A 21,489-nucleotide genomic window follows, 5' to 3' on the forward strand; every position below is an offset into this window, starting at 1 on the left:
AACATCCTGCGAGTAATCTAGAGTTAGATTAGAGTAATCTAGCTCGCATATGCATCTTGAATTGGTTTGTCCTCAAGGTGGCGACACTGACCTGACAGTGAATCAACAACAACAGGCTACGATATGCACTATGCTACAATAATCGACGGTCACATTGATGACCACTTGCATGAGACAATTCAGAGATTTGCGTGAATTTAGTCTAAAATAGCGCAAATACATTTTTATTGCTCATGACTTACAGAGAAACAGCACAAACCCTGGACAAAGATTACACTTTCTAGTGCACATGCGTTAAATGCCAGTGTCCATGCATGCTACGATATGAGGCATAGTCTGAAAGGCTGTGTGCATACGTTAAGCAAATCTAAGTGCACTTAAGATGCAGTAAGCCATTTCTGAGAACCACTGTTGAAAGGGGATCGGATCGAGCACCAAAACACACTTGTAACCAATCAGCAGCAAGGGGTGTGTCCACTTGTGATGAGGCAGGTGCATGTTGGTGAATAGTGGAGCTATTAAGACTGGGGTGTGATCCATTTGGGAGAGAGAGGTTTGTTTTGGTGATTTCAAATATCAACAGCGTTTCTCAGAAATCACTCATTGCACCTTTAAGTTGACAAGTTGAAATGACTACAAACACATTTTGATCGCTCATAACTTTAAGAGAAATAGCACTGGCAAGAATGAAACTTAGTTAGTGTTGGGCTGTACACTTATGATAATGTTTGCATAATTAAAGAGTTTTTTGGTCTTAAGTGAGACTAGTTTCTCTCTAGTTCCCCATTTCCATAATATGCCAGTGTTTGATTAATCTTAATGAGTGTTTGACGAATTACAATGCCAGAACAAGAAGGAAAGCTCATTTTTCGGGATTGGTTTTGGTCCGACGGCGAGTCATTGTTTGGAGCTGATTTGAGGGAGGCCGAGGGTTGTGGATTTGATGAGGAAATGTTAATATCTACTATTGAGACTAGATAAGATCTTCATTAGACTTAGCGCTAGCGCGAGGGAGGTCTTATCGGTGTGTGAGGGGAGCGCGGGAGGAGCGACGGCGAGATTAGAGGAGAAGGCCGGCTTACACTTCACCGTCAGTCCAGAGGCTTTGTGATGGGGTCAACTTAATTTTGTTTCTCTGATATTAAAAAACCTTTCTGAGATAAAGAGTTACTCTTTATTAGCTGCGGAGGGCAGCGGGCGGGAGGACGGAGTTCGACTCGCTGTTCTCCAGGAATCCTAAAGTGTTTTTTTGTGCATGTGGATGCACTTCTCTACAGAATCATTTCAATCACCCCAGAATCATTCATCAAAATGCTTGCTTTTTATTGATTTATTGATTTCCAGCATCGTTCAGTCCTGCTCTATAGTCACCAGCCTTATAATAAGAAAAGATCAAGAAGTGACGTTTACTGAAAAATACAGATCTCTTCAGAAATAAAGCAAAAAAGAAAACACCATTTTCTATCAAACTGCCTGTCACGTTTTAAAAACCTGCCTTATGATTTGAAGTCCAACACATGGCGCTCATTAAAAGCCACACTTTCCTGAGTCAATCAAGACACATCTCTGCACAAGCTCTTCCCTCTTCAGTTAAAGCAGACGGAAATGAACAAGACCTCCATTAAAGCCTCAAATCACTTCATACAGAATAACACACACTCAAAGACTTTCATATCAAGCTGAGCAAATTGCTCTTGAATGACGTACTGAATGAGATTATTAAAACATTTGATATTTTCAACAAGGTAATATGATTTGGGCCTTGTTCTTATCCAGCAGGAAGTTTCCCAGAACCGAGACACTTCCCAGGACTCCTTGAGTTTCTCTCAATAAACCTGCAGCTCGTCTCAAACTCATCGCATGTTCCAGTTCATCATCTCATGTCTCATTATGGATCAGCGCTCTGATGTTACGAGCTACAGAGATGGGTGGATTACATGATGAAAACTGTAGTTAATAACAATCTAGGTTACTCATTTTGGGTAAATTTGCAGAAACATTCAGGGCACAGAGACTTGTTTTCAGTGCTGGGCTGTGACTTTTATTTTATTTTAATCCTAGATATTGGATCACTACACTATATTCCTCAGAAACTACGAGGTAAGATTGCTGTTTTTGATGCAACTAAACTGACAGCTTCACTGTTTGTAGAGAGACGCACAGAAGCAGGTAATTCACACAGCTAGCCGTGCATTATCCTGTACTTCAACATTACATTAGTGAGCTGATAGTGAGTGAATAATGAGTTGATATCAAGTTAATAACTAATTCAATCACAAACATGTCAAGGCAGGTTTTGACAGGAAATCGAGCAAGGCCCTGCGTCATTACGTCACGTCTGTAAACATAAAGAAGTTTTCCTGGCTAAAATAAAATAACTTCTTAATATGAATATGAATTAGAGATTAGACTGTACAGAAATGTAAATCTACATGATAATACACACTTTACTCTTAGTCACGCAATGCTGATGTAGTTAACATTAATAATTTGAGACTAAAGTATAACTGATGTTGATGATATGTTATTATATATTTAAAATAATCATAAACCACTTAATGAAGAGAGTTGTTCGAGGACCAAAAAACAAGACAAAACAAAAGGCTAAAAGATTGATGGACTGGATGAATGAATGTTTGTTGCAAGAATGTGGTGCGATACACATTCGATATGAATGCTACACATGAAACATGGAAACAGGGAGATATGATGAGAAAAATAAAGAAACCTTAGATCCCTTTAAACTCTGGTTGAGGTTAAACACAGATCAATGTCGTCCTCAGACGAGAAACTTCTCCACAAACACGAGAGCAGTGAAGACGTGGATCCAGAAGTAGGTCTCAGTTTAGTGAACTCTGAGCGGAGGAAGATTGTTTTCTTAATTAAAGATGGATTGTGAGTCCCGCAGGACACATTCAGGTGCGGAAGCTTGACCTGTTTTCATCTGAAGATGAGTTTAATGTGTGCACATCTGTTTGTGCTGTCGAGCTTTCCTTCTGTCATTCCTCACTCGTCTGTAACCGTTTGGTTAAACGCGAGTGCTGCTTTAAACTCTCTTAAAGGCATAGTTCAGCCAAAAAGGGAAATCCAGCCATTATTAAGCCATTTTTACTCTTTATGTTGTTTTCATAAAAACTTCAGTCCATACAACAACTGTCAAACTCAAAAAAAAAAAGATTAAATTAAATAACATTATAAACCTGTGACAATTTATATTATGTATATACCATTATAGTAATTATTAATATTTTTTATTGGCTTTTATTTTTACATTTTCAGTCTTTTTTGAAAAACGAATTCTTATAATATTGATGTATTTCTTTATATCGCAGCTTCTCCTCATCCGTCCCAGGATCGTGGTTTGGCTCTGATCAGTAAATCCATCCGAGCAAGAATAGAAGTGCCACAGTCTCCTCCTGGTGTTAAAGCCCATCTCAAAGACTTCATTTAGTCTGAGAGTTTATTTGTGTGTTTGTGAAGTATGCCGTACCTGCACATCTGATTCTTCACGTGTATGTGTGGACACACAGAAGGCTCATGAAGTTGTGTAATGAGTTACTCAGTGCTGCGCTGTGATAATGAAGATAATTAACTTCAGAGAGCCGCGTCTGGACCGCTGACTTGGCTTTTTAAGGGAAATGAAGAGAATTCAATTATCTGAGTTTTCCGAATCGTGACTGCAGAAATAATTATCTCTCATGTTTTTGTGCGTATGTTAATTAGACCTTTAGAGTCAATAGGAGAACGATGTTGAGACACGGATCTGGTAAAGAGAATAGGGTAACGACTAAACAAGTTCAGCGAAGGAATCTGAGGCCGCAGACGCAGGATCTGGAGAATCTGTGGAGCCGGAGGAGCTCAGATCTCAATGTCACCTGATCTCACTACTGCTGCCAGACTCTTCTGAGCCAATCACACGAGCTCTGAACGTCATGTGACCAACGGCACTCTCAAACACCTACAGTACAATAGTGAAACACAGCCCAGAAACTACAGTGGAACACACTGATACATAGACACACTATTATATTTCAAATAAAGTCAAAATGTCATATTCATCAAATAATCCTGAAAAAAACAACAACAAAAGAAATATGAACAGAAATCATAAAATAAAATTAACAAGAACTGAAAAAATAAATATATATATATATATATATATATATATATATATATATATATATATATATATATATATATATATATATATATATTTTATTTTTTTATTTAGTTTAAGTTGAAATACTAAAATAACTAAAACTAAAGAAAGAAATTGAAAACTAAAAGTTCATTAAAAACTACACATTTAAAAACCTACAAATATTATAAACAAAAATTCTAAAAACTTAATCTAAACTTATTAACTAATAAAAATAATAATATCTACTTCAAAATATTGGCAGTAATTAGTATGTAAATGGGGATACCATAATAATAACGGGACTGAAGTAATTGTTTTTGAAAAAAAAACCTAATAAAAACTAGCACATGATTTCTCCGTTTCTAGCACAGAAGACAGGCGTGACAGAAACGCTGATGACTGTCTCTACGCTCACTCATTGTTTCTGGAAGTGTTCCTGTGGCTCAGTGGTAGAGCATTGGGTTAGCTGTGTGAAAGGTTCGGGTTCAATTCTCATGGGAACAAACATACTGGTAAAAAATCAAATTAAAATGAATAGACTGAATGCACTGTAAGTCACTGGATAAAAGCGTCTGCTAAATGTAAATTCAGTTTAATAACAGTAATGTACTCAGGGTTGCCAGATCACTCGTCCATCACAGATTCATCTTCATCTTCATCTTCATCTGTCCCTACTGTCATCACAACCAAACCAGACTCAAACTCTGCTTCATACGTGTGTGTGTGTGTGTGTGTGTGTGTGTGTGAGGGAGACGGAGAGTGTGTGTTCATCTTACTTTGAGCTTGCAGGAACCAGATCAGTGGAACATTTTCCCTCCAGAGACCTGCACAGACACACAGACAGCCGTATGAGACACTGAACACAGTCAGTCATCCAGAGTCTGTCTGTGTCATTCACTGGCATTCAGGAGTTTAAGATGATATATATATCTTTAATGTTTCTGAACGAGTCTCTTCTCAACAAGGCTGCATTTATTTGATCGTAGATACAGTAAAACAGTGAGATATTATTCTAATATAAATCCTCTGTTTTCTGTGTGAATCTGTGTTAGAGTGTAATGTATTTCTGTGATGCTCCGCTGTATTTTCAGCATCATTCCTCCAGTCTTCAGTGTCACATGATCTTCAGAAATCAGAATAATACGATGATTTACTGCTCAAGAAACATTTCTGATTATTATCAGTGTTGAACACAGTTGTGCTGCTCAATATTTCTGTGGAAACTGTGATTTGTTTTATTTTGACAGATGAATAGGAAGTTCAGAAGAACAGCATTTATTTGAAACAGAAATCTTTTGGAGCATTATAAATGTCTTTACTGACAGATTTGATCAGTTTAATCCGTTGGTCACTGATCTCTCGTCATACGAACACACTCATGATTCAAAACAATGACACTCTTGATTTTGAAATCAACTATTTCTTCACTGATATAGCACTTATGCAATTGTTATGATATTTCATCTGTATCTTGTAAGAATAAAATATGCATAATGACAACTCATGTGAATTTAATTTGGCAGCAGTTGTATTGAAAAGTGACTCTGACATTTTAGGATAATTGTGCCATAACTGTTATTTTTCATTAAAAGTGATGATTCTACGCTTGGAGGAACACAAAATGTGATCGTCAAACCTCAAAACGTGTAAACTTAGGATTAATCCGTTTCAGACTGGATAGAAGTGACACCGCAGATTTCTGTGTGTGTGTGTGTGTGTGTGTGTCCTCTTAAAACACATGATCCACGTCATCAACATCATCATCAAGATTGTGGGTTTAAGGCGATTAAAACTCTCACATCTCTTACTTCAGTTTCTGGATGATTGAGCTTTCACGTCTCATATCAGATATCCACTAACATCAGACGCTGCTGTGGTGTTTTAAATGTCCATTTTGGGCCCATGATATTGGTTAAACATAAACATGCTGAAGATGCATGCTGAAATAAATACACATACACAAAATCAAACACAATGCATGGAGATGTTTCTGATAAAAATCCTCTTTGGTGGAATCTGGAACATTGTTCAGGTTCACCTTGCAGAATCATTTGGAAAAACAAGAGAACCATTAAAATTGCTTCTTGTTGTATTTTTTCTTTCTTTCTTTTTAATTAGTATTACAGTTTTAATAAGCTTTTCCACATAACAGATGTTTTTAACACCCAAATGTCACTGTGCTGAATGCATATTCAGTAACAATAAACACGTTTAACTGGGTTTATGTCAAAGGGTCTGAGTGAATTGTTCACATTTACTGTAAGCTGAATTTATGGAATGAAGCCAAGTTATTTATATATATATATAATTGGTTGTTTGATTCTGGAGGGCTCCAATTCCATTGTAAATAAATACAGATTTAGATGTATTTTTCCTCAGCCAAACACTTTAGTTCCCAACATGGAGAAACCCAAATGTATAAAGTATGGCGGTCAATAAATTGTTTATTTGTGATCATTCACGATTGTCCTGAGTTAACTTGAGATTAATTGCATCTTAATTGCACATTTTTATCTGTTCTAAATGTTCCTTAAATTAACAATTTTCAAGTTTGTAATACTTATTTTATTTTAAAGAAATGAATCAAAAGTCAAAAGTATCAAATACATTGATTTAAACAATTATTATCAATTAATTATTCTATTAACATTTTCCTGGCTTAATTGTTTACATTTTTATAATGCATTATCTTCTTTTCACTCTTTCAGATAAAGCTTAGATTTTGGCTTTGGTCTAAACAGAAACAGCAGATGCTCATTCATTATCTGACAGCAGATGGCGCTGTCTGAACGGCAGAAATACAGTGGGGTTTTATTTTTCATTTATTTTTGTGCCCAGAAATTTGCATGATTTCTAATACGATAATACGATAATGACAATGCTACGTACTTTCGAACAAAATCAGACCGAAACAAAGTTTGTTTTGAATTTTTTTCGGCAGTTCGAAACAGCTCACCAAAGCAAACTTTCTGGGGGAGTTCATTTCGGCTCCTAAACACCTTTGAGTTTATATTGGTCCGTGGCGGTTATTCAACGAACATCAGGTAAGAGAGAACAATGTCTCCGGAATAGTCACTAGCAACATGAACACACTGCAGTGTCGAATAGCTGAGCTGGCACACGTATATGTGCGTTAAATGTACATACACTGTTAACACACAGAAGTCCACTAATACTGTCAAATGAAAAGTCACATTTATATAAGTGGTTCAACCATAATTTTCTGAAGGTGCAAGAATACTTTTTGTGTTGAAATAATAATAATAATAATAATAATAATGTAAATAAATAACTTCATAAAACAATGTAATCTCTTAGCTTCCTGGAACTCCCTTGGCTTCAGAACCTCTGATGGCACGTGGACTATTTTAATGATGTCTTGACTACCTTTCTGGCCCTGGGCGTGATCGTTCCCTTGCTGTCTGTGCAGGGTCAGAAAGCTCTCAGATTTCATTTAAGATATCTTCATTTGTATTCTGAAGCTGGACTAATGTTTGGAACGACTTGAGGGTGAGTAGTTAATGACAGCATTTTCCTTTTGGGGTGAACTAACCTTTTAAACATATCATTCCATAACAAATACTCTTGTTCAAGTGTGCTTAAGTGCACTAGTTTTGGTTTCGTGACGCTGGCGTGTCGTCTGATCTGCTGCTGGATCTCTTCATTATTTTGTGTCTGACAGAAGTTCATTTGCAAACAGGAGGCATTTGACTTTCTTTCTCATTTCGGCTTTAATTTGTGCCCCTTCACAGTGAAATTAACCCCTCTTCATTTCCCATCACTGTCAAGAGCGGGGCGCCATGGAAACGGTTACCGTGGCAACAAAGGGAGGCGGCGACCGGCGAGCCTCCTCCTCTGAGCTCTGGATGAGGCTCAGCCATGTTGAATTAGCACTAATTAGGATAATTACACTCAGTCTCTCTCTGCTGGGCAAAATGGCTTCTGTAGAGAGTGCATGAATAAATTAGAGAGCCACGGCGCGCAGGCATTTCTCAATCACACGGTATTGTGGGCGATGCCGCTGGCTCCTGACCGAGCAGCCCAGAGTTGTGCGTTTATGTCGGACGGGCGTCACAAATCAGGGCTGTTTTAATGTGTTCTGGGCGACGCTTCCACACTGTGATGTTCCAGAGGAGCTGGAGGAGCTCCAGAGATGCTCTCACAGCTTTGGCAGACGAACACCTTTAGCTGCGAGCTGGAGTCGTCCAAATGTTTCCTCTGTGTGTCTGATCCACATCAAGTTTTACAATCGTTTTATGTTCTTCGCATCATACTGCAGCATATATGATGTGGAAGACAGCAGAAGACAGCAATGATGCAACACCTCAACCAGTAAACCCAAATGGACTATTTACTGCCTAAATATTCACCGTAAACGAACACTTAAAACCAAAGCGTGAACATTATCAGCTTAAGATAAAACAACAGAAGACCCAACATAAGCCAAAGAAGTGTGTGTGTGTGTGTGTGTGTGTGTGTGTGTTTCTTCTGCCTCAGTGCGTCCAGAGATCTTCAGCCAGCGTGAAACACACACACACAGAAAAACATTGACAAAACTGAGCGGCTGTAAACGGAGGAGATCTGGCCATCGCTCCTGACAGAAACAGATATAAACCGTGATAATGATGTTTGGATAAGCAGATTGGATGAGCAGCGAAGGTAAATGTCTTAAAGAACACACACACACACACACACACACACACACACACACACACACACACGTACACACACGGTTTCAGGGCATCAGATGCAAGGAAAGCGAGGAATTAGGGAAGGATTTAATGTGCAGTAAAACACAGCTGAGAGCAAACAGCTTCAGTTTAATCAAGCTGCGCTAATTATCCAAATTATTATTGAACAATAATGTGATTAAGCTGACAGTAACTCTGAAGGGTCCGGTTTCCATCAGACATCAGACATCATGCTCATCATTTCGTTTTGTCTGTGTGTCGACAGCACAGTCTCATGGAAATATGTTCATTATTTTACATTGTGGTGAAAAATGAAGATTATGCTTAATTGTAACTTTTATGCTTAATTAAAAAAAAAAAAAAAAGATTCTGTATGATTGTACAAATTCATTGAATTCACCTCCAGTTCGCCAAAACATATACACAAATCCAAAATATATTTGCATAAGTAGATTTAAAAATATATTTTGTTATATTTTTTTGTATGTATGCACACATAAATACATCTGTATAAAACTACATAAATACAACTCAAAAACAGATTTTTGATTGTAAAAATAAAAAATAAATCTAGTTTTGATGTCTAGTAGACTATTCCTTCAGCATTTGCTACTGCAAGACTGGAAATTTATTTTCTTATATATATATATATATATATATATATATATATATATATATATTATTTTTTATTGTTTTGGTACTGTTGTCCATTCTCTCCCATGTCTTTATCAGACAGTAAAGTGGTCCATTGGTACTTTTTACCTCCTATTTTATAAATACTGCATATGTGGAAATCCTACTGATTTCACGTGTTGCTCTCATATTCAGACTTCTTTGCAGTACTTCACTCTTTCGTTTAGCGTCTGGTTAAAAATACTGTGAATAAGAAGCAGCGTGTGCAAAGGTAACGCAGTGATCTAGTGACTTCAGCCGAAGACACAATCTGGCTTCTTCAGCTGCTGCGGCTCTCTCTGTACGCCGAGATACGCCTCTGTTTCTCTGAAGACAGAGCTGGACGTTTACCCACAATTCCCAGAGTGACAGTGACGTATCGTCCCAAAAAGCCTCGCATCGATCCGAGTTCGGTCCGTTCGGAGACTTATGCTTCACTGAGAGTGTGGAGGTGAGGTAAACACTTCTCCTTCAGCTCAAACTGTAGATGAAGAAGTGATGCAGTGCTTTAAGAGCTTCAGACGGACAGACGGATGGACGGAGCGAGTGGAAGCGCTTCTATCAGCTCTTTCTCTCTGTCACAGAGCTCCAGTTCACTCAGGCCAGAACACCTGAAATCTGCCCATTGGTGGAGGCCATTTATCACTTTAATAAGAGATGTCACGTTTGTGAAGGAGAGAAGCAGCCGGCCGCGAGGACTCTGGCCGTGTTTCCCGCGACTCAGAGCTGCTATCTGTGCACAATGAGTCTCTAATGGGGTTTGTGTAAAAGCGTTTAGCTCTCAGTGCTGGAGGTGCCCAGAACCGTTTCACTTTGATGACAATAATTTAGGCTTCCAGACGCCTTTGATAAGAGACGGCAACATTACGCCACGGACTTTGCTGAGTTGAATTTTCCATATCCTGTAATATGTATTCATGAGCTCAAGTTTAGAAGCGAGAGAAATGCTTTTACACAGACACTTCTTTAATAGCAGGTGGATGTCGTGAAGCACATCACTAGCATTCGCTGAGGACTGACCGAGTCTCTGTTTAACAGAGACACTGTAATTCACATACATCAGTTGCTAGTGTACAAGAAAAAAGTTATTGAACAATAGAAGTTCATGTGTGCACGGAAGACTTCTGGTGATGGGAACATGAGCAGGTCAACTGGAGCTTAACTTTTAGCTGCAATATCAAAGCATGTCCAGTGTTTTACAGCATCTTTGAATGTAGAGAAGCTGAATTATGTTAAAATGCTCGCCAAATGTAAACATTTAAATTTTAAAACATATAAAAGTTAACTTAAAGAAATTACATATTTTAACTGAAATAATGTAAATAGTAAAACAAAATAATATATAAACACAAACTAATTCAAAATATGAATAAAAACTGTAGCAGAATCTTCATGATAGTGAACTAACACTGCTTGGAAGATAAGTATTCATTGATCATATAAATTCATATCAAGTCTTTCAATTTTAGCCCATAGGCACGTCTCTTATTTTAAGTGCAAACTCCACTTGGATTATAAATAATGTCAGTGGATAAGAAAAAGCATCTAAAGTCCTTGCATCCACCCATCCATCCATGTGCCTGTTCTCTGTCTGGAGCTGATCCATCACACTGAACATACGTCTCGTATCAGTCATGCGGCTCTGGTTCTCAGGTGAATGTGTTTGGTGAGCAGTGTATTGAGCAGACGCAGTGTATTTGAAGCCTGCTGAAGTCATTTAACTCTCAGTATGAGCTGAACGACTCCAAGATTGCAACAAGGTTTGGTGTGATTATGAAATAATGAAGGGTGTGATATAAACACATGTGTGTTTCAGAGCGGCAGGGCAGTGAACATCTATAAGCATGAAATGATCTGAGTCTTTAGCACTCATGAAGCGAGTCAGAGAAGTGGAAGGATGCTCTTACGGCCCGCGAGAATCTTTCACACTAGAGGAAGCTTTGAGGGCCTTTCTATCTCTATAAGTTTATATGCTATTGCTGACACAAAAAGGACACATTATGCAATCAGATGATATATTATTTACTTATTTATTTTTGTCAAGTAACAATTAACTATTTATCAAATTTAGCCACATGCTGAGATATGCTAGATATGTCAAAATGGGTAAATGAGATGTACTGCTAAAATGTTACTAAATGTTAGCAATAGTGCATGGTGTAAAATATGCTGGTAAAATGCTAAAACAGACTACCAACATGTTAAAACATGTTAGCATTGTGCTAGAAACATGATAAAATGATTAGCATCATGTAAACAACATGACAAAAAATGTTAGCAGCATCTAAAAAACTGTGTGCTAAAACATATTAGCAATGTGCAGGAAAACTTAAAGAAAAACATGTTAGAAACCCATAGCATCATGCTAAATAATGTTAGTGTTAAAACAAGAAAATGTGTTGACAACATGTCAAAATGGGTTAACTGTGTTAAAACATGCTAGCCATGTGTTAAAAAATATTTAAAATATAAAATTTGCTATCTTCATGTTAAAACGTTTACATTGTGCTAGAAACATGACAAAAATATTAGCAGCATGTAAACATGCTACAATGTTAACAATATGCAAACTAACAAATAGCAAACTAACAGTGTGCTAAAACATGTTAACATCAAAATATGTTAACAGTGTGTTAAAACATGCTAACAAAATGTCAAAACGTTAACAGTGTAAAAAAGCATTGCTTAGTGTATATATGCTAGTAAACGGCTAAAACATGTTACAGACATCATAAAATCTGTTAACATTGTTTTAGAAACATAGTAAGTTTTTAAAATGCTGCAATTTTTTTATGTTAGCAATATGCAAGAAAACTTCTAAAACATGTTAGATACCCCTAGCATCATGCTAAATCATGTTAGCAAACCACTAAAACATGCTGGCAACATGTTATAATATAAGTTAGCAATGTTGTTAATGTCATTTGTTAAGAAAGTCTAACTATTAGAGATGTGTTCTGATGTGGTTTCTTTGTGATCTTCTAACTGGGTCTAAGACGGTTTATTGGGGACTGAACTGGTTCAATATGGTTTTTAGGGTTCCCATGAGGTCAGGTGGGGTCTGAAGTGGTTTAATATGCTCAATCTGTTATTTAATTTGGTTTAACTTCCTTCATTTGACTTACTTTGTCTGTTTGACAGTAAAACCTTCAAACCGCAAGCTTTCAGAACTATTTTACACTTTTAAGCCAGCCTTTTTCAGTCCAGACTGTATCTGTCGGGTTAAATTTACACGTTAATATCCGACCAATCTCTGTTTAATTAATCTCTAACTTTCTGCCCATGGTTGACAGAGGTGATGCTTTCCTCCAGCTCTCAGAGATGAGCGCAGCAGCAGGAGGACAGTAATCGGAGTCTTGTTTAACCGAAGCGATCAGAGCGAGTGTGAAAGTGCTTCATGAACTGTGTGTGTCGCTCACAGACACTATTAGTGTAATCTGAGGAGTGATGACTGCAGGCCACCCTAAAACACTTCATCTGTCCAACAAGATCTCTCACAAGAGACTACAGCAGTGTGTGTGTGTGTGTGTGTGTGTGTGAGAGAGAGAGAGAGAGAGAGAGAATCAGTGTAAATATCCTGCTCAGGGGAAGAGTGACGGATTAAATGAGGGTCAAACATTGTGTCTCATCGTGACTGCAAGAAAATCTTAAGACGGTAAACGATCACATGACAAAGACTCGACTGGATGCTCTGCAACAGTCTGAAGTCTAAAGATGTGAGGTCTGAAGGTTAAGGCCATGTGCATCCTCGTGAAAAAGCAGCAAACTTAAATATATATATATTTGCTAATGCAGCAACAGCCAATATACTTTAAAATAATATACTCAATAATATAATAAAAAAAATATAAAATAACATACTCAAATGTGAACCTAATTAAATGTTTTCACAGATTTTTCTGCATCTTAATTTATATGAAATGCAAATAGCTGAACTTTAGAATATCTCTGACCCACTTAAGTACAATTTTATAAGAAATTAAAAAAAGTATATTGTCCTTGAAATATGGTTAAAATACTGTCAAGCAGTTATGATCAACTAAAAAACACTTTAATGACATTTCTATTAAAACTTGTATTAAAAGTGTACTTAAGTGCGTTTAGAAACACAGTCACTAAAGTGGCCTTTTATTTCATTAGCAATACGTTTTTTTCTTTAAATATACTTTAACGATCTGAAGAACACTACAGGTGCACATTACCTCACTAAAGTGCACTTCTGGTTCACAGGAAGCTCATGTACACACAGACAGATTTCTGGGAAAATGAACGTGTGTTTAAGAGAAGAATGACGCGCTCCTCTGTGAGGTTTCATTATTCTTCTCAATTGAAAATAATTAAGAGAATAACCCTCATCCATCATTTGTAATAGTGTAGATGTAAAACTGAATCTGATTTTCTGAAGCCGTGACATCCTGAAGCCGGGAAGCTGAGATGCAATCAGAGCACTGATCAAATAATCATCTGAAGAACAATTCATTCAACACTTCAACATCTGCTTTCACCAGGTGCATTTGTACGATGTGGTTTCAAGTATCTATTTATTTGATTAATGCTTACAACTAAACAATTTGTCAATACACTGAACACATTTGGATGATTTACTTAAAATATTAATAATAAATAATACAAATATTTTTGCTCAGTCATTGCTAGTAAATGTCACTAATAAGAAATGGCAAGGGTAAATTGAAAGTGAAGTAGAAAGACTGAAATATTAATATCTTGTAATAGAAACTCCACTAAACTTTATTTACAACTCTTTTTTGCAGTGTATAGTGTAATAACATTAACTTAAAGTGAAGGAGAACCAGAATGTGTGGTATTTTAGCCGCTCAGTGGTGAATATTCTCTCTCCGACGGAAACGGAGCCGTAATTCCCCTAATTACATCTGAACACATCATCTCCATCATTAATCAAACTCCACATCGCGTCCCTGAACCCTGCCAGCTCATTAAATTAACCATATTATTACAAATTATGATTGGGATTATACAGCCTCCCACACCGTTGCTAAAGACGAGCGTTTACGGCATCGAGCATCTCTCGCTTTCACTGCCGTCATAAACGGACACCACTGCTGCAGCAGTAACTACATGAGGTATCCCACAATGCACTGTGCTTGTCCTTTGGTTTGATGGAAAGGAAGTGAAATCAGCTGCAGAAAGTGACCCTTAAACTGACCCTCGCTCACGAGGAACCGTGACAAACTCACACCGTGATTCTTTTAAAGAGTATTTTTAGCCCACATTCAAATATCAGTCGCTGCGCGAACAATGTCATTAAATCTGCTGGTGGTTGGGAGCCTGTAAACTCTTGGAGAAAATAGTGGTGGGCGGCTTCATTTTGACACAAATATAAATGGAAGTCGACGGCCGTGTCTCGCAGAAGCCGAGGCGCTTTTGAAAGTGCTGCCAGCTTCATTCATCCTGCCCAAATAAAAACGGCCTTCAACACAATCAATTATTGGTAATTATGTTCTGCTCTTTGTCTCCGATCGGAGGCTTTGCTCGCGTCCGTGTCGCCAGCTGCTCTGTTCTTCACCACAAATAAAAGGTGTTTGTCCAGTGGAGGAACGTAAGGAGAAGAAAGACCGCAAGCTTCTGTTCGTACACACGTGTGAACGCTGTTCAGATTCATGCAGATCAGGCACCGCTCTTTCTGATTTGAGTTTGAACAAGATAAGTCTTTCTGGCAGCATGCTAAAAAGACTAGAAATATCTATCTATCTATCTATCTATCTATCTATCTATCTATCTATCTATCTATCTATCTATCTATCTATCTATCTATCTATCTATCTATCTATTCAGGCTTTCTTAAGCTAACATCCATGATAGTCATGACCAACTTTATAATTTTCTAACGAACTGTCTTCTGTTGTTTAATGAAAGAGAATTAGCAGTTAACGTTGAAGCTGATGTACGAGATATTGTTTAGTCACGAGACATTTAACAGTCTGTGAGGAAAAAACAATCTCATTCCTACAGCAAACAAACAAACAAATAAATAAACAAACAGATATAAAACAATAGAAATGAATACATGCAGTGGTGGAATGAGGTGATATTTCTGAAGAGTTTATTATTAAGAAGATCAAATCAACACAGCGTGACATCAAATTAGTGCTCGAGGATCAAAAGCAGAACGCAGGACAATGTTTTTACCATGCAACTCAAATTAATTGAATTTCTTAGTTCTGTGTGGTTTATAAAAATGAATAGGAGCATGTTTTATTGGCCAGGTTTGTGTTTTTGCCCACCGTGTGATTGAGTTTCTGTATCTGTGGCCACTATGAGCCATGGAGCATGAAATGAAGCGAGCTACTAAACGTGTGAGAGAAACAGACGGGGATGAATGTGTGTTTGTGTCTCTCAGATGAGCTTCATCTCATTAAATGCTGCTAATGCTGCCGCGCTTTACATGAGAGACAAGGGGACGGATATGAACAACGCATCAGGAAATCATCTGCATAACTTCCTGTTACAAATGAGCAGAAAACATTCTCTATAGCTGGCCACAAACAGTCGTGCAGACCTCCAGCTGATGAACGTTTGGTCAAACATCGTTTCTTCTTGCACTGCTCAATTTTGAGATTCTGGGCTATTTGGATGTTGTTCCAGACAAGTGAAAACACCCAACATACTTAAGTGTTTATTTGATTGCACATAATCTATTCCCATCTACAGATTTCAATTCCAGTCCATATCTTTATTTTTATTTTACACAAAATCCTCTGTAAAAACTCAGAAGATGGTGAAAAGCATTTGAAATAAATGAGGAATGTGTCAAAGTCATGTGTGTGTGTCACATTTCCCTGCCAGCAGGTGGCGCTATAACCATAACTGAATATTGTCTTTTAGATGTGTTCAGGCTGGGTCTTTTATCAAACGTGAAGTTTGGGGCATGCTGGACATTGCATGTTTGAGTTACAAAGTCTGTTTTCGGCATTAATAGCATGCTTTAGAACTTCAGTATGTGTTGCTAGCATGGTTTAGCATGTTTCTAACGTGTTTGGCACATGAAGGCATATTTAATAATTTAACTGGGAGTGCATTACAGTGTAAAACATGCCGTTTCCTGTTGCCAGCAGGTGGCGCTATGACTGTGACTGAACACTGGCATGTACAGTAGATGTCGTCAGGCAGATTTAACATATGTCTGAGTGTTTAAAACAACTTCCTTTTTTATTTCATATCAGATGTAAATGTTCACCAGTTTTGATGCATGTGCAAAGTTTCATGAATTTTCAAAGAATAATAAATAGAAGTATGGACATATCTATTAACACTTTTGATCCAGTTTTGCCTTGAACATTGTGTGGCATTAATCGAGGAGTTCATGAGTCTTTTGGACGTGGTTTGTGTGAGGTTGGCACATGCTGCCACGCTTCTTGAAAACGTTCCCGTTCGCACATTAACTCATTTAGCTGATTGTGTGTTTCGTGCAGCTGCGCGTTTGGCTTTGCTAGTAAACTCATCCACCGTAGCGTCAGGCTGTCGCGGCTCTGTAAATGCAGCTACTAATGGCTAATTAACCAAAAGTGGCTCACCTTTGCAGCTGCAATTTGACTACTACATTGTTACTGCGGCATTAAAGCTCTTGTTCATGTTATGTTGTTTTTATTTTTTTATGTTCTTTTACAAACAATCGCAGCAACAGCTCAGCATTTTTTCAGGCAAGCAACAAAGGCTATTTTTTGTTGTGTACAAGGTTTTCTATAGACTTAACAAGAGAAAAACCTCCTCAATTAATATATTTATGTATTTCAAACATCGGAAACAGTGAAACAATCAATATATAGTGGAGATAAAATTAGAGAACAAGTACTTGATTTGTTATTTTTTTTATTCTAAAATAGTGTTAATGCCAAAATAAAAGCTCGCTGGTTGCAATATGGCTAACTAACTTTTTAAAAGTACACACATGGCTCTCGAAATGCATGCTCTCTTCCCTATATAACTTAGTGTAACATTTGCATAAAACTGTTAAAATATAATATCAGACACTGCTTACCTCCTTTTGCCATCAATCAACCATTATATACCACTTCATCTGAACGGTGTGCGTGTGATGTCACATGGGACGGGGAAACGCGATACTCCACCTGAGTCAGTTTCATCTGATGGCTAATTTTATGAGACCTGACACCTTGCGTCGTGTTTCCTGGGACCTGAAGCTTTTCAGTCCCGAGGTGCGATGCCGTTTTGTCCGATGACTGAAGCCTGAAGTCTGAGGCATGACGCCTTTTCATTTAATGACTGAGGTCTGAGGATGTCCTAAAATGTACACCTTAAGCTATTATTCGCTTGATTTGGTCATGGGGCTACGCTACAATACGTCTAGAGTGCCCTCTACTGGATAAGATGGCAAAGAATAAAATTGCCACAAAAAAAACCTAAATGGTCTAATCTTAGACTGTAAAAAATGCGCTACACATGGTATTTTAAAAAACGGATATTTTATTTATAGTTTGATTTTGGATATTCCACGTCATGTTCGAATGCATTCGAATATCGAATAAAAAGTGACAGCCCTATTGTCCACTGGGTACATTACCTGGTACTTTTTTAAGCACCACCTCGATTGAGGTTTCAAGTGGACCATTACCAAAAAACTGTGCTGTTTTATGTGTCACACTATAACAACATGTGAATAATCCCGTCCACTCTAAAGTGATGATAAACTGCAGCTGAAATGCAAACCCTGCTGTAACACACTGAGCTGTTAGTCCACTCTTCTTCCAGTGTCTTCCATCATTTGAAATACTGTAGAAACTTGACTTTCAGAAAAGTTGCTTTGCAATGATTTATATCGTAAAAAGCGCTATGCAAATAAACTTGAATTGAATAGTTCGGTAACTATAGTTGGTTTCTTAGCTATAACATTGTCACCAAGGATTTTCAGTTGGGTTAAGATCTCTGGGCCAGCCATTTCATTATTGCGGTGTTCTTATCTGCAAGGAACTGCTTTACCCGTTTCGCAATGGCTTCCACAATAAATGCAGGCTGATTGGGGGACGCTTGCAGGGAAGGAACTGCATGTTGCTGAAGCAGCTTCTGATAAACACTGCATTCACTGCTGCAGAAAACACCCCTCAAACCATGACACGTTCTCCTCCACCTTTCACTGACTTCTTTATGCCCTCAGGCTTCAGTCTTTCTTCAGTTTGACTCCAAACTAAATGTTTTAGTTTAAATGTCGGACCCAAATAAATTAAACTAAAGTGAACTTTGGACCAGTTCTCCTCTCTCCACACAACATGCTCGTCGGCAAAGGTGAGTCTCTCTGCTGATGAGAGGCTTCATCACTGAAAAGTGTGCAGTGATCTGGTTTAATTACTTGCAAAACGGCAGTGTTAACATTCAATCCTAAAAATCGGATGTGAAACGCAAATGGTTACGATAATCATCTGAACAGCGTCTCAAACAGCCTGGAGTCAGCGGTGTTTCCTTCAGAAGAGACTCTCTGTCCGGCAGAAGCCCAAAGCACTGACACACCAACACATCAGCAGCACAAATTACCACAGACAGAGATTGAGATCGTTTGTTAATTACTTTCCTGGTGCTGCAGGACTCAAAATGATAGATCAACTCAATTAGATGTTCAGAAGTGCAGCGTGAACTAATCGAAGACACATCTGTGCACCTCACTGGCTCGCTGTCGTTCTGACCGAAGCGTTCGAGATCGTGGACGGCTTCAGTCATGGTTTTCTTTTAAAGAGAAAAGGTCTTAAAATATGTCTAATTATCATTAAATTGAAGGAGCTGCAAGACCTTTAGAAAATGTACAGCAGATACTCAAATCATGCATTAACCAGTTTTTAAAAAATGGGCCGAGTAAATATGGTATTCTATGATTTCACATTGGCTTTGTTTTACATTTCCACATCTTTCAGGAATATTGTACAGCAATAGAAGAGTTCTTACATAATCTAATGGAGCCGCTGTGTCGTCAGTGCAATAAAAGACACTCGAGAGAGAGAAACGAAGAAATGAAGGCCATGTCTTACATATGGATCAGTCCTGCTGGGCACCTGGCGGATCCATTAGTGATTACATCCCCTTCATTAGACACATCAGACCCCGCAAACGCTTGCTTTGATTCCATTAGACCCAGAAAAAGCATTCGGCTGCAATGCAGTGTTTCTGGAATGATCTTGAGATGTTGGGCTCCTCTCGTGGCTTTATCGAGTGATTGAAGAGTTCGTGGAGATGCTGATGGCACTTAATGTGAATTAAACAGAAGACATGAGATTTTCTTTAGTGTTTGTCTTTTGAAGTCAAGTTTCTTGCATCATTGAGGGTTAACCAGGTTGTGGGTTTCACGATTTATTTGAATGTTTAACAAATCAATGAAGAATGTGGAAGATGAAAGAAAATGTGGGAGTATAAGAGCTGTTATGTTCTGTTGAAGTTGATGGATTAGTTTGTACTAAGTGAACAGAGTACTTTTGAATTGAGTAAATAATGGTTTAACAAAATATTAACAGCCATCTGTGTGTCTGTGGTCTGCTGCTCTACAGCCGGCTCTGACTCCAGAGAGCCATGACTGAAGCCGGATTGTTTTAGAAAGGCATTGTGGGAAATGAGTTGGTAGAGCGGAGGGGTCAGAGGTCAACACTCAGCAAGCAGCGGATTACGTGAAACAACAGAAACACACAGACCTTCTCTGAAGGTTCATTCTGCAGTTCTACATCTGAGAGTATGACGCACAGGTCAAACCAAGAGTACAAAACACACACTTACAGTCGCAAATGCATTTTAAACAAATACAACCAGAAATATGCTGTATTAGTGCTGCTGCTAAGTATTTAGGTCACTGTCATTATTTTTAGTGCAAACACGTCTGCTTTCTATGTGAAATTCTTATAAATTGTGCCTTATTAACAAAACTCAGCACTGTTAGCCTGCTGCAGTTTACAGTGTGCCAATGGACAGCAGAAGTAAACTTTTTCTGTGCATTTTAATTGATCATGGCAGCAGTAATTTATCAAATGCTATGGTCATCGTTATTTTCTCGTGGCTAGTTCTTTCCAAGTGTTTCTGCGGTGTGAGATTGTAACAATTTTTTTCGGCATCCCTCCTCCAACCCAACTCCTCACTTCTAATCTATTTATCCCAAATTGGGGATAGGGGGAGTTATTTGGGTTTGGGCTGTGGTCCGGGCCCGGACCCCTCCCCCAGGACAGCACGCCAAAATATGCCTACTATTCGCCTTCAGATTAGATGTAAGGGTGAACTCGTGAAATGTTGGCGGTTCTGAATTAGTTATTGATGAAAAGACGGAATATCACATTTCCCTTGAAGCTGGGAAACGTATTAGACTTCCTTGAAAATAACAAAATAAATGTATCCTGGAGGAACAGTGACTGCGTGCATAAACAGACGAGTGCGTCTGGCTTTTTGGGCAGGTGTAATATTCTTCTAAATGACTTTCGGCCCATCTGCACCAGGCACTGATGAATAGATCTGTTGAATGCAGGGTATTGTGGGTAAATGCATGTGCTGCTATACAGGCTGGCTCAACAGACTCAATCTGGAACAAACCAAGACCTTTAAACGGGCTCATCTAAATGGCTGTCTATTATGTTTAATGCATTTACCAAAGCAAAGCCAAAACTCCATGCCAGCCTCTGATCTGGTGTGAAGTCACATCTGAACAAACTTCAGCACTGCTCAAAATCCGGTTTTATAGTCTCTGTGTCACTTATACAATCTTTCCAAAATCGAATGAGCTGCAATTCAACATTAAATCTTCATTTAGGGGCAAATGGGAAATGGAATTTTCAATAACAAGAAAGATCTGCGGCTGCTGTGGTGTGATTTTTGTAATTGCATATGGTTTGTTAGCTGTTTACTGTTGAAGCAGTTTAGTCTCAAATATAATTCACGCAAAAAACATGATTCACACATGCGTAGACAATTTCACATGCATGAAACCTAATTCACGTACACACAAAAAAAAATTTACGTGCGTGAAAA

The 21,489-nt window shown here is 38.1% G+C and overlaps 1 protein-coding gene across 39 annotated transcripts in view; it reads right to left on the bottom strand.

Annotated features, from left to right (window-relative positions):
- The window catches only part of LOC128017574 (receptor-type tyrosine-protein phosphatase delta), a 294,348-nt gene that overhangs the window by 172,950 nt on the left and 99,909 nt on the right, over window positions 1-21,489 (bottom strand). For 37 of the 39 annotated variants that reach the window (XM_052602992.1, XM_052602991.1, XM_052602989.1 and 34 more), the window contains one exon: window positions 4,918-4,965. The exons of the other annotated variants lie outside the window; for them this stretch is intronic. The gene's annotated coding sequence lies outside the window, so the exon portion shown is untranslated. The remainder of the gene's footprint in view (window positions 1-4,917; window positions 4,966-21,489) is intronic. 39 annotated transcript variants of the gene reach the window in all.

The sequence above is a fragment of the Carassius gibelio genome, chromosome A7 (assembly GCF_023724105.1).
Source record: "Carassius gibelio isolate Cgi1373 ecotype wild population from Czech Republic chromosome A7, carGib1.2-hapl.c, whole genome shotgun sequence".
Classification (NCBI taxonomy): Eukaryota; Metazoa; Chordata; class Actinopteri; order Cypriniformes; family Cyprinidae; genus Carassius; species Carassius gibelio.